This window comes from Polypterus senegalus, chromosome 17 (genome assembly GCF_016835505.1).
Source record: "Polypterus senegalus isolate Bchr_013 chromosome 17, ASM1683550v1, whole genome shotgun sequence".
Classification (NCBI taxonomy): Eukaryota; Metazoa; Chordata; class Cladistia; order Polypteriformes; family Polypteridae; genus Polypterus; species Polypterus senegalus.
The window spans coordinates 35,193,312-35,208,683 of NC_053170.1; the positions used below are offsets into that span (position 1 = coordinate 35,193,312).

Sequence of the window (15,372 nt, forward strand, 5' to 3'; positions counted from 1 at the left end):
TATGTAACACACAGGTCATGTGACCTATGACATCATGGCAGTGGCATATAAAAGTTGGCAGCACCAAGCTCACAGTGTCAGAGTTTTGGGATTTTCAAACAAATCCTTATCAGTTTGCATTTTGGTTTTTGAACTGTTAACAGCCTTTCAAAATTTGTGACTTGTGTTTTGGTTTTAGTGTGTGTTCTTTTTTGACTACCGCTATTGAGCTCATGCCTGAGTTTTGACTCTGCTTTTGATTTTTTTTGTGCATGTATTTTCAATGCACATACAATAAAAGGTCAGCATTGTCCCTCTTTAAGTTGGACACTTTTTAAATTATTATGTAATTATTATTATTATTATGTAAAGCACTTTGAGCTACTGTTTGTATGAAAATGTGCTATATAAATAAATGTTGTTGTTGTAAATGTTGTATGACTTTAGCCTTTCAGTCTTTGCTATGAGTATCAGACATGTTTCTGTAATAATCCATCTGTTATCAAGTATGCTTAATAGAATTCAGGATCACAGGGGACTGGAGCCTCTCCATGGTGGCATTGAACATAAGAAGAGAACAAACTTTGGAGTAAACACTACATTGCGCAGGTCACTGTAACTCATATGGGGCCAATTTATAGAAGACAGTTAACCTAACAAACAAGTCTTTTGGACAGAAGAATGGAGTACCCAGAGAAAAACCCATACGAGAATAGGAGGTGCAAACTCTACACAGACAAAGACCAGGCTGGTATTTAAACCCAGTTTACTGGAGCTAGAGATAGTAGGATTAAACATTGTGCCAACATGATGTGGTGGGTATTATTATTTTGTGTAAAACTGTTGAATAAGAGATGTAGGGTTTTTGTTCTTGATTTTATTTTCATTCATATGCTTATAGAATTATTGTCATGTATATAGAGTACTTGCATGTGCCTATCAACATACAACATGCCACGACTCTCCCCGGTACATAAGGCAGAAATTGTTAGTTTTGCTATGGGCCCACATCTCAAGGCATCTGGGTGCCATTTCAGATCCAGCCACTGTCTATAAAAAGGTTATACATTCCAACCATCCATTCATTTCTAACTTGCTTTTTAATTTAGGGTTGCTGGTCTTGTGGAAGTCTTCTCCAATTTCTCCATTTCCTTTACACATTCCAACAATGCACTTTTTAGATTACCTGACTCTTAATACCCTGAATGAGAATGGGGGTCATTGTGTGTTTGCATTTCCACTGGTGAAACAGCACCCTCTATGGGGTTGGTTCCTTCATTACACCCAGTTTTTCCATGTTAGGCGCTAGCTCTCAACAGAACATATCCATCCATTATCCAACCCACTATATCCTAACTACAGTGTCACGGGGGTCTGCTGGAGCCAATCCCAGTCAACACAGGGCACAAGGCAGGAAACAAACCCGGGGCAGAACATATTCATTTTTTAATTTGTTTTAAATTGGTTCTTTTTTACACAGGTTATCACTGCTGCTGATTGCCAGCTCACTTGTGGTCTGCATGGAAATGTCAAATGCTTGTGTGTTTTCTTGCTTGTTCCAGTTTTCCTTCCATATACCAAAAAAACATACATTTTACTTGCAACTGTAAATTAGCCTGGTGGGAGCAAACATTAGGGTGTCCTACAATGTACTGGCAATGCATTGGTTCTCAGGCTTTAGCCCTCATTGACCCATGAAGGAATAAGGGAATATGTACAACAAACTTGTCAAAGTTATTTTCATTTCATAAGAGGAAAGCTGCACTTCGGAATAGGAGGTAGATCCACAGATCTGGATTCATCCTGGCTTGGTTTATGTTATTTACCCAATATTGTATAGAACAGCTGTGGACCCCAGTAACACTATTTTGGAAAACTGGGTTTAGTAAATAAACAAGTGAATTAATCTTTAAGCTATTTTAAGCTGAAACACCACCCTTTATTCACCACACCACCTGACATTCTCAAACCAAATAATCCTGTGTTATGTGCAAATACTTTGAAAGGGAAGAGACACCAGAATATCTGCAGTAAAGCGTTGGTTCATATGCAATCTCTGAGAGCTGTGCCCCTTAACAACTATAAAAGACCCAAAACAAAATCTGACTATAAGGCTAAATCTGATTTATTTTCATAATGCCTTCACTGTGAGTTTCTGTTTAGAACTTTATCGTAGCATGTTCTTCATTTGTTTTTATAGCAGCATGGATGGACCATCCATTTTTCAAACTCACTTCTTCCAGCTCATGGTTGCGGGACTGAAATCTTTGCTGACAGCATCTGGTGCAAAAATAAAAACAAACATGTAAAGAGTTCCAGTCTGTCACAGGGCACACTCACACACAAAACCTTATGAGGTTACTTTAGGGTCACCAATTAACATAACCCACAGACACACAGGTAGAACATTCAGACTCCACACATACCATGACTGGGGCCTGGAGTCAAACCTGATCTGCTGGAGCTGTGAGTCAGCAACGTTAAACACACTCTCATAGTGCAGCCCTAGACTAGAAGGTGCTATATGAAACAATAATTTACTACTAATAAGTTGATTTAATTTATATACTATATTGTCAAGCATGTGAGTATCAAGCATGTTGCATGGTTTTAGGTGAGACACAGCATTTAACATAGTTTCTGTTAGCCCTAGAATGGTGGAGAACTAACCGTAAGACTATTGAAGTCACTTCCTGTCTCAACCCATCAGCCCACCTTTTCCAGTTCCTCCAACTACAAGTTTCATTGGCACAGAAAATCGAACATTATTCTGGTTCAGGTAACTGACTGGAAAGGATCTCCTTCTGAAAATGGGTGTTCTATAGGTTAGATTAGGTTAAGTAAACTTTATTATCACAGAAAGATTTTTTGTTTGCAGTAGAAAAGTACAAAAACATAAGACAGTGTTACACAGATACAAGAAAAAATAAGCAAAGCTGACAACAGCTGACAAACTAAGTGCACGCACTCAATATTAAAAGAATAATTACTTTTAACAGAACTCAAATGTAAATTCAGAATTTAGTATTTATCAGCATCTCTACAAGTAAAAGAATTCAAAATGCCTGTAGCTCTGGGAATAAAAGAGTTCTTAAATCTGTTGAGGGCGGCACGGTGGCACAGTGGTAGCGCTGCTGCCTTGCAGTTAGGAGTCCCGGTTCGCTTCCCGGGTCCTCCCTGCGTGGAGTTTGCATGTTCTACCCGTGTCTGCGTGGGTTTCCTCCGGGCGCTCCGATTTCCTCCCACAGTCCAAAGACATGCAAGCTAGGTGCATTGGCAATTCTAAATTGGCCCTAGTGTGTGCTTGGTGTGTGGGTGTGTTTGTGTGTGTCCTGCAGTGGGTTGGGACCCTGCCCTGGATTGATTCCTGCCTTGTGCCCTGTGTTGCCGGGGATTGGCTCCAGCAGACCCCCGTGACCCTGTATTTGGATTCATCGGGTTGGAAAATGGATGGATGGATGGATTAAATCTGTTGATCAGTAGCCTGAATCTGTAGCTGGAGGTTTAATCAGGCTATGAGCAAGAGCAGCACTTATAGCATTTTGTCTTCCACTTATTCACTGATTACAACACTGGACATTAAAGGTGTAAATTGTGGTACTGAAACACTTTATCTGTTTCTTGTTTTTATTTTTACAGTACATCTAATTTATCATATTTTGTATATGCTGTTTATGCAATGTCTAATTTTATTATTTTTGATCACAGCTTGTATTTTTATTACTATATTAATTATTTTTTATAATCTATTGAAAGTACTTGGAACTGCATTTGTATGTAGGAAATGTGCGATATAAATAAGATTATTATTACTACTGTAATAATACCCTCGCACTCCTCCGTATTTTACATTAATTTATATTAATCATTGATGGTACCTCAAACTTAATGACTTAATGACAAATTTATTTTTTGATCTGGTTGCTCATAATGGTTTGTAAATTGTGACAGTGTGCACTTTGAGAAGCAATATATAAAATTTGGACAATGGATGGTATGCTATCCAAAATAATATAAGGTGGTTAAAAAGTCAAAAATGAAATGCTTGTTGCACAAATAATAAGAGGGAGGGATGAATACAGGGAGTAAGTGCACAGTAAAATAACAAATACTTGATGCATTTTCTAGTCCTAACTAAACAGATAAGCCTCTGTCTGCCCATTAGTGTGGCTACACACTTACCCAACTTACTACCACACCAATTTACACTCCATCTCTTTGTCTTCAAATCCTGGTCTCTAACCATTCCATGTCCTGACTGCCACCTGTAAGAGTTTTCTTAAACTACAGCTTGACCCCCCTTTCCCCTAGGCCTGTGGAATTCATTAATTATATACGGACACTGCCCCACTGCCACTATTCTACTCTTTACTGTGGTATATTGCCCAATCCTATTGTGGTTCTACATTAGGAAATTGTAAGGACCTGTCACTGTCTTGCTCCACTTACTTCACATAAAGTCAAGAATGACCATCCTTCTGCAAAAATCCAGTTTTATTGGTTTGCTCTGATGATCCCAGTTTAGATAGTAGGTTAGCATTGCAGCCTATCAGCATGTGGGCCCTCACTTTGCTGAGGCAGTGTTCTCCTTGTCTTCGTTTTGGAGTCCTCCCACACTTCAAGCATATCGTGTCAGGATGATGAGCGATTCTAAATTAGCTCATTGTGGCTGCATCAGCATGTAACCAGCAATGGTGTCAAGTGCTGTCCACAGCTGGTACATATCCTGGCGAGGTGGGTTTGATGTGATCACCTTCAGAGAGGAATGTGCTGAATTAATTCAAAGTGGACATCACTGTATTATCATTGGTATGTTTTGTGTTTTCTATTTTACACTAAATAATTTGATATGACAAGAGATTTTGATTTCTGTAACCTACCTTATAGAAGTTTAACTTTAATTTTAGTTATGTTTATGTCTAACAGTTTTTTCCTGTGCCGTGTCTGCATAGGAGATTATTAACATAATATGGCAAAGCTTTAATTAAAGAAAACGATGTCTTTAATCTGATCATGTCAGCCTGTTCCACCAATGCCCCACCCTCGCTGTGCGCTCCGCGGTGGAGGAGGTTAACAAAACGGATAAGAGTATGGATATTTTTAAACACCCACATTAGAAAGTGGAACCACCACAAGTTCTAAATAAAGCTCGGAGTGCTGATCCTAACAAACTTACCAGGAGATTTTCTTAACCCATAATGACAAATGACATCAGGACATTTCTGCAGTTATTTTAGCACTATAGAACTGTGTTAGGAAATGGCAGCTGATGACCAAATTGAAGTGAAATGCCACATCATGAAATGGAAAGGAACATAGAAAGGCGCCCCTACGGTGCCACAAAAACCAGGAATGTGACTCCTAGCATCTAAACTTGTAAAGTTATTTGGGCTTAACATCTTTTTTGTGCATTTTTGTCCCATTTAAATCAGACAGAGAGCAATAATAAGGTTTGTTTGAGCTATGTCTTAAATTTTCAAATGGAAACTGAATGTGGATTATTTTAGAACTCTGGCAGTCTGTCAACTAATCAGTTCTGAAGGTGTAATCTGCTTTTAGATCACAGGTGCCTAACGATTTATATATTTTTAATTTCTGCTAAATTAAATCACTATTAATTTACTAATTCTGATGTTTCCTTTTCAGGTTTATCAAGAGCCCAAGCTTCAATAGGGAGCCAATCCATCATGGGTATGCTGTGTCAGTTTTTATTTTATTTGAAACCATTCACTGAGAGAACCCTCTTAAAGTAGTAATCAGTATTATAGATCGAAAAAAACAAATAAAACAATCTTATATATTGTGAAGGCTAGGGGGTGCCTCAGAGCCCCAAACCCCAAACACAAACATACAAACACAGCCTCCGGTTCAAATAAAGGGGCTTTTTATTAAAGATACCTTGTACTAAAAATTAATTGCTATGTTTCTCTTTCTCCTTCCCTTTCTTTCTCTCTCTCCTCCACACTGCTACTCCTCCAGTGCTGCCTGTCTCCGCTGCCAGCTCTGACTTGAATGGACAAGGTAGTGCGGTCTTTTTAATTGAGGATCCGGGAATACTTACGGTGCCAAGGCTTTGCCTATTGGAAGCACTTTCAGGTCATATGGAAATCCCAAACAGTAGGGAGTGTAACTGCAGCACCATCTTGTGGCACCCACAGACCCCAGCAGGGCTACGCTACTGGACTACAATTCCTGGCATTCCTTGCTGGTGATCGAACAGGTATCAATATCCAGGGCTGCTGCCATCTAACATCCTGGGGGAATAAACAGCCCCTAGAGACAGTTCTTCCCTGCCCTTCTATCCCAGCCAGGAAAGGTATTGTGAATATATCTGGTCAGGACTCCTGTCTCACCACCTGGAGCTTCCCTTCCAGGAAAGGAACCTTTCACTCTCTCGGTCGGGATGCCTGTCCTAAGTGCCTATAAATATGTATTCACTCTCTTGGAAGTTTTCACAATGTATTGTTATACAACATTAAATCACAGTCTATTTAATTTGGCCTTTTGACACTGATCAACAGAAAAAAACACCCTTTAATGTCAAAGTGATATAACTTTATTACAAATATAAAGCACAAAATAAATGATCACATAAGTATTCATCTCCTTTTGGTATGATACCCCTAAATCATCTCTGATGCAGCCAAATGGTTTCAGAAATCACAAAACTAATTCAATGGTGTTCACCTGTCTGGGATTTTAAATAACAGTAGTATAAATACACCTTACCTGGAAGGTCCAACTTATGGTGAGTCAGTACGGTGGCCTCATGTACACAATGAAGACATAAGAAAACTCCGGGCATCTCTGTGAAAAACACAATTCAGGGGATTGAGAGGAGAAAATATCCAAGTCAATGAATATTCCCTTGAAGTTTAGTTATAGCAATCAATTAGAAATGTAAAGACTATGGCCCAGCTGTTAATCTGCCACAAAAAGTAAATGATCATGCAAGAAGAAGACTAGTGAGCAAGGACACCAAGGGACCTATGAGAACTCTGAAGAAGTTACAGACTAGTGTCGGAGATTGGAGAGACTGTGTAGACAACAAATTGTGCTTTAATGCTTCTAAGCCACAGTGTTGTGGGTAAGTGGGAAAGAGAAAGCCATTGTTAAAAACTAAGCACATGACATATTGGCTAGAGTTTGTTAAAAGGCACATTAGAGATTTTGGCATCAGCTGGAAGAAGGTTCTATAGTCTGATGCGACCAAAATGGAGTTTTCTGTCCAACACACTTAATGCCAAGTTACACTGCACATTATCAAACACCACGTGAAGCATGGTGGTGGCAGCATCATGCTATGGTTATGTACCTCTGCAGCTGGCCCTGGAAGGTGTGTAAAGACAAATGAATATAGAATAGGAAAATTTTGGAGGAGAATCAGATGCAGTCTGTAAGAAACCTGCACCTTGCAGAGAAGATTTGCTATTACTTAAGCATACAGCTAGAGCTACACAGGAATGATTTAAAAACACAATGTTAATGTCCTGGAGTGGTCAAGCCAGAGCCCACATTTCAATCCAACTTTACAATTTGTGGCTGTACTTGATAAAGGCAGTTCATTCACAATCAACATGCAATCTGGCAGGGCCTGAGCAGTTTTGCAAAGAGCAGATGTGCAAAGCTGATTGAGACTTGTGCACACAGACAGAGGCTGCCATGGCTGCTATTTCCTAAATACTAACTTGGAGAGAGTGAATATTTATGTTATCAATTACTTTGTGTTTTATTTTTGCCATTGATTGATGCTGTTTTGCAGAGATGTGCTTTCACTTTGACATTAAAGAGTCTTCTGTTGATCATTGTCAAAAAACTGAAATTAAATCCAATGTGATTCAATGTTGAGCAACAGTAAAGTATGAAAACTTGCAATGGAGGTGAATATTTTTATTGGCACTGTATTGGCACCTTCAGGGCAGGGTGGCGTGGTGGTTGTCACTGCTTCCTCACGCCTAGAGAATTTTCAATTCAGACCTCACCCTGGTCATTTTCACTTGTAGTTTCATGTTTTCTCTATATCTGAATGTTTGTATTTTTTATAAGTACTCCAGTTTTTCTCCAGAATTCCAAACGTGTGCAGGTCAGTTCTCAAATGGCTCAGTCCGAGTCTGGAAGGCACATTTGATAGCTCTTTTGTCTCACAGCTCCACAGTCCTAGTTTGGTTACGGTCTGTGTGGAGTTTGCATGTTCTTTCATGACTACATGTGTGTTCCTCTGCACGCTCATTTTTTTTTCCCATATCCTATAGACACACAGTTGGTTAAATGACAACTCTCATTTGGCCCAGCGCAGGAGTGAGTGGTACCTGCTGTGCTCCAATAGCCCATCCAGGGTTGGTTCCTGCCTCCTGCCTCATGTTGCTGATAAAAAGAGTCAGCCTCCCCACAATCCTGAACTGGGTGAATCTGGATATTGGAAAGGTTGTCAAATTTTTCAATGCAAATATCTTCTCAAGACACTTTACAAAGCAAACAAAAATACAATAGAATGAAGTAAAAATTCATATTAATAAATTCCAAAAATACTCTAGAAGGAAATGGTAAATAGGTAGCTATCATTCAGAACAGAAAGCAATAAGCTGAACATACAGAGTCGACTAATACAAATGAAAGGGACCGTCGTCCCTGTCCTCCTTATTTTCCTTTCACAGTTTTTTCTGTCCTTTTCATTGATACCCTTCTATCACATCATATCTTTGCTTTTTCTCGCAGTTCCATTTAGTGAATGCTTTTCTCATTCTTCACATTTGCTTCCAAGCTGGCACTGACCCATCTCACTGGAAATCTCATTCATTTAATTTCTGGAAGTTGGCTTTCCATAACTTGGTTGTTTCTGAACTCGGTGTTGCTGATTTATGGGTCATCCATTGTAATATAAGGAAAAGACTGCCTGCTGTATGATTGCTCCTGGTCCATGAAATGACAGTCTCCTAATTTTTTGCTTTATACTTACAAACCTGTTGGACTGCTGCCCTCTAATTGGACGGTCATAGCGCCTTTCATTTTCTTTTCTTTTCTTTTCTTCACATCTTTAACAAGGCTGGGGTGTGGGAGTTTCTTGCTATTTGTTTTCAATTTAGTTGTAATTTTTCATTTCCTGAATTTGATGGATTCAATAAAAATTTGATCACATAAAAACAATTGGAGGAAACTGAAATTCAGCACACTAGACTTAGAAAAAAAAATGAGATCAGGAAAAGAAGCTTGTGGTGTTTTCAGATGAGATTTAAATCTTATTATCAGGCACTTTCACCACAATGGAGCTACAGAACTAGATGAGCGTTCACTAAAGCTGCATTTCAGGCCTTTCGGCTAGTGAAAAATTTAATGTGAGAAGCTGTCGGATGTTATAAAGTTTCAATAGAAATTAATTTATTAATGCATTTAATTATATATGTGTGGTATGGAAAAAGGAACATAATTCTTTTTTAGAAATAAACATCAGAACACTGGAAATGGAATTTCAAAAATATACAGTCATCCATCCATCTATCTCCTCACTTGCTAAACCCTTTTCATCCAATTTTGGGGTCACAGACGGCCAAATCTTGTACGGCTAGAATCGGAAATAAGACAGGGGGCTACCACGAAGCGAACAGCGGTGCATGCCAGAGTACAATGACACTAACTCACATGGGGTCAGTTTGGAGCCAAACCTATCCTGACATGCACATCTTGGAATGAGAGAGGAAAACCTCCACACCTAAAGGAAAACTCATGTAGACAAATGGAGAATGTGCAGGCTCCTCAGAAAAAGCGGGCAGACAGAGATTTGAGCCGAATCTCCTGGAACTATGAGGCAGCAATGCCAAGCACTGCACTACCCTTAGAAATATACTGTCTGTACAAATTAACAAAATGGTTTACAGCACTACATCTGCAGCTATATGGACACGTGCCTCTATGCCTTTCGTTTGTGTTTAGTCAGCCATGCTAGTCAATATTCCTCCATGTTAATTCAGTATTGTCTAGAAACAGGTCATTATTTATCCAGAAATTTTAATTTATATAGCATATCTTCAGAAAAAAAGTGTAGCTGAAAGTGCTTTACAATTAAAAAAAGAAAAATACAATTACAAAAATAATTAAAAGTTAGAAATGGAAGAGTCCCAAAATGAGGCAAACGTAAAGTAAATTACAGTTAAATCAGGTATTTCCCAGGACTTGCCATCTAGGCATCTGATCAGCTATTGACATATTCTGCAGTAAGTGGTGCAAATTTTTTTGTTTATTTTTCTTTTCTTTTTTTTGTTGTTTTTCTTTATGTTGTCATCATTGGAACAATACAAATGAAATGAAACGGAGGAAATTAACTGATGGCTGCCTTCGTCATACCGGCCATGGTTTCACCAGTGCTGGAATCTTTTGGAGAGAACTGCAGGAAGCCAAGACAAAGGTTGGGATCGCCCATTTCTCCATTTTCAAATAAACATAGCCTTTAAGCAAATTGAAAAACACAGACTGGTCTCTCTGCCTTAGTTAGAGGAATATTAGAACAGGGTTTTACAAGAACAGTCCGTGATGTTCAAATGGCAAGCTGTGGAAACCATATTTTGTTAACATTTGCTATGTTAAGGGAAGAAAGGCACCAACGGGGGCATTTTTTTTTTAAAAGCTTCCAGCGCAGAAACCTCTTGCAGTTGAGGCTTGGAGGTCTTGTAGTATTATGCCAAATTTACAAGGCCTCTGCTACTCTAAATGGAGATCATGAATCCCCAGCCCTCTCTTTGTCTTCTGCCCTCTAGTGTTAAGAATTCTCTTTTGCTGCATTCTATCCTAGCAGAACCACACAGCATACAAATTCAAAAACTATATATACCCTTTCGCTTTCTGCACACTTTATTTTATTGTAGGTTTCATTTTAAATTTATACAGTTGCCATTTTGTCCATCAGTTTACGCTCAATGCCCCATTATGGTAAAGTGAAAACGTTTTCAGAAAGGTTTGCAAGTTTATTAAAAGTCAAAAATGGAAATCTCTCATTCATACAAGTATTCAGACCCTTTGCTGTGGCAATCCAAATTGTAGTCAGAGGCATCCTGTTTGCTTTAGTTATCTTTGAGATGTTTCTAGAATCTGGTTGGAGTTCATATGTGGCAAACTGAATTGATTGGACATCATTTAATTAGGCACACACCTGTGTATATGAGGCCCTACAATTCACACTGCATGTCAGGACAAAAACATTTAAAGGAGTGTGAGGAAAAAAGATTATTTGATCTGATTACAGTGAAAACCAAGCACTGCTCATCACATGCCTAACACCATTCCTATAGTGAAGCATAGTGGTGGCAGCATCAGGCTATGGGGGTCCTTCTCATTAGCAAGGACAGGGTGACTGGTCAGAATTCAGGGAAGGATAAATGCTGCAAAATATGGTGAGGTCCTTGAAGAAAACCTGCTGTAGAGTGCACACAACTTCAGAATGGGAGACCGTTTCAGCATGACAGTGACCTGAAGCACACAGCCAAGGCAACCTTGAGGACAAGTCTGAGTGTGCTTAAGTGGCCCAGCCAAAGCCCACACATAAACCTAATAGAACATCCTTGGTGAGACCTGAAAGTGGCAGTTTAAAGACGCTTTCAATCCAATCTATTGGAGATTGATGGACAAAAATAGCAAAAGTATCAATTTAAAATTAAACGTACAACACTGAATACTTTCTGAATCCAATGTGTATGTGTGTGTGTACATATAGTGACGGGGCGGCCACAGCCATTACAGGGCAGGGATGCCAATGGAATGGAAGCACCGGGGGAGAGAGCATTACTGAGGCAATACCTCCGCTGGCACGCTAGAGGGCAGCCCTTCTGGGTGGCTGTGGCACCATGGACTCCTGTAGGGCACACTGGGAGCTGGAGTTTCGTACAGACCTGTTGGGTTCTGTGGGTCCTCCCAGGTGGAGCTGTAGAGCTCTATAGTGGATTTCCACCACACTTGCGAGTTTTTCCAGGTAATACTGATGAGCCACGTGGAGCACTCCCAGGAGCTGAATAAAAGGAGCCACCTCACTCCATTCGGGGAGCCAGAGTCAAGAAGAAGTGGACAAAGCTTTCTGGGAGAGGAGTGGTGGCAGAGCAAAGAGAGAAGGAAAGGAGGACTGTGCTGTGCTTTATGTACTATGCTGTGGGGGGCAGAGAAAAGCGCTCCCCAGCTGTAAATACACATGTGTGCTGTGTGGCAATTCGTGTCTTGCCTATCTGTGTTGGGTTGGGGCAAATATATGCGCCTGGTGGTTCACAATATATATAATATACATACATACACTATATATACATGTGTGTGTATTGTTGAAACATGTGCACTTGGGAGACAACTTCAAGACTTATATCAATGCAATTACACTCCCTTGCAGGTAAGTGGAAACCCATTTTCTGTCCACATTCCAAAGACATTCATGCAAGCCTGGATTAAGACCCCTCACAGGCCCCTGGGTGACTTAGCTCTTTAGCAGAGAGTTGATCATACTTTTAACAATGCAGCCCCTGAACAATCAGTCATTTAATGCAATGCAATATTTCCCACTGATGATTCTGGTACCGGTTTCCTCCCACAATCCAAAGACATGCAGGTTAGGTGGTTTGGTGATTCTAATTTGGCCCTAGAGTGTGCTTGGTGTGTGGGTGTGTTTGTGTGTGTCCTGCGGTGGGTTGGCACCCTGCCCAGGATTGGTTCCTTCCTTGTGCCCTGTGTTGGCTGGGGTTGGCTCCAGCAGACCCCCGTGACCCTGTATTCGGATTCAGCGGGTTAGACAATGGATGGATGGATGATTCTGGTACATGGAGACTTCATTATTTTATCGAGCAGGGGTTCCCCCTTGGTCATTTGAACACACGGACATCATGTCTACATGGATTACTTCTATATAATCAAGAGTGGGTGTACATCTGATCATGCATAAGGTTTTCAGCCTTAGTTATCCTTATGGTGTCTCCTGGCAATTCTGTATTAGAATAAACAATAAGATAGGTGGCTTAGTGAAGAAGGAGTCTGCATGCATTAGTGTTTGACACAGGGTTTCAAGGCAAGGCCTGAGGAGATGGAAAGGGGCATTTGCTGGCACCAGAGATACTACAGTAGTTCTAAAGGAAGTGCACTCTCAGTGTGTGGCATGGCATGTTTAATTAACAAGTGCTTCAGAACTAATTCTCTGGATAATATTTTAAGAAACAGGTCATTGGGAATGATAGGCAGCCAGAAGAATTTGTCTGCGGCAATAGGTGGCAGCATAGAATAGGTGAGGCCTGGCCTCATGTGAAACACAAATATTAATAATTATATTATATAGAACTTTTCTAACCTACTCAAAGTGATTTACGTGGACAGTGGGGAAACCACTACTAATGTGTAGCATCCATCTGAATGATGCAGTCTTTCTTGGGGAATTATGCTCACTACACCTAAGCTATTAGGTGGTGAAGGGCTGAGATAGACAGTTAACTAGTAAGGGACAGGGGATGATTAGTGAGGAGAATGGACATGGCTGTGGCGGGCAATTCAGTCAGGACATTAGGAATGCCCTTTTCTTTTTGAAAGATGCCCAGGGATCATTATTAACCTCAGTTTTGCGTCTCATCTGAAGAACTGTGTAAATTTTTACAGAACAGTGTCTCTGTCACTGTACTGAAGCATTGGCATCTGCACACAGGGTAAGCACCCACTGATGGCCTCGCTAACACCTCTTTCAGCACTAACCGCAGCATATCCTTGATGGTCTCCCATCCAAGTACTGGCCAGGCCTGGATTCTGCAGATGGTAAGGTCATAGAGTGCAGACTTGTTGTTATAAACATTCTCAGGCTACTGAAAATATGTTTGTCCTGTTTGAAATATTTATATAATTAATTTTTATCATTATTTTACCGATATTACGGCAATGCCATGTTGTTTATTATTATTTTCATGGGCACTGCCATTTTGGGCACTATTCTGATGATTGGGGTTAATTTGTGAAATGGAACAATGCTCTATTGCTAATCATTACTCCGGTAAGGCACGTATGCAGAGTGTCATATTATGCTATTTCAAGGCTGCTGATCATGAATATGATAATATTTTTGATATTTGATGCTTTACTGGTGGTCCTAACCCTCTAACAGCCACTTCTGGAAGATTTCAAACACAAGCATGTGGGGTATACGTTTGGTCTATTTCAAGGTCAGTGATTATAAATATGATGATATTATTTTTGATGTTTGATCCTTTACTAGGGATGTAGCTCCCTACTGACCTCTATGATATGAAAAATATCTATGAAAAATGACACATTTCTATAAGAATCAAGAATATTTAGGCTTTAAACATTTAAATTGAAGCATACGTTTTATTGTTTCAAATATATGACACGCTATCTATTGTTTATTATGCATTTCTACCTCATGAAGTAAATCATTACATTTCTTATGAACACCTCAAATTAGAGCAACTTCTGCTAATTCAGACTTTTATTTTTTGTCGGTATTGAATCTCTTTGTTCATCTTATCCTTGAGATTAATCCACATTAGTAAAGATGTGTTTGTGTATCCATTCCAGTTGCAATGCCTCTGTCATTTCAACAGGTGGTACATCACAAACATTAACACTGCTTTTACGAATCCTATACCAAATGGCAAGTAAGTGAGACATACTGTATGCATTGCATTTGTCATTCCAACAAACGGCGCATCGCAAGTATTTGTAGTAATACATTTTATTACCACAAATGTGTGTGATGTGCCATCTGTTGGAGTGACAAATGCAATGCATTTTATTACTACATGCATTATAAAATACATTCCAATATACAGTACAGGCCAAAAGTTTGGACACACCTCCTCATTCAATGTGTTTTCTTTATTTTCATGACCATTTACATTGGTAGATTCTCACTGAAGGCATCAAAACTATGAATGAACACATGTGGAGTTATGTACTTAACAAACAAAAGGTGAAATAACTGAAAACATGTTTTATATTCTAGTTTCTTCAAAATAGCCACCCTTTGCTCTGATTACTGCTTTGCACACTCTTGGCATTCTCTCGATGAGCTTCAACAGGTAGTCACCTGAAATGGTTTTCACTTCACAGGTGTGCCTTATCAGGGTTATTTAGTGGAATTTCATGCTTTATCAATGGGGTTGGGACCAGCAGTTGTGTTGTGCAGAACTCAGGTTAGTTGGACGATCATTTATTTTTCAACAGGACAATGACCCCAAACACACCTCCAGGCTGTGTAAGGGCTATTTGACCAAGAAGGAGAGTGATGGAGTGCTGTAAGTGGTCATGAAAATAAAGAAAACACATTGAATGAGGAGGTGTGTCCAAACTTTTGGCCTGTACTGTATGTTACTGTGCAAATTTTAATTACTGAGGTCTATATCGATTATTGAGATTTAACCCCTTCTTATATGG

General features: G+C 39.6%; 1 long non-coding RNA gene across 1 annotated transcript in view; it reads right to left on the reverse strand.

Moving 5' to 3' along the window:
- Positions 1-2,229: 2,229 nt before the first annotated feature.
- The window catches only part of LOC120518073, a 67,394-nt gene continuing 54,251 nt past the window's right edge, over positions 2,230-15,372 (reverse strand). The window contains exon 3 of the long non-coding RNA XR_005631173.1: positions 2,230-2,259. This is a non-coding gene — a long non-coding RNA (uncharacterized LOC120518073). The remainder of the gene's footprint in view (positions 2,260-15,372) is intronic.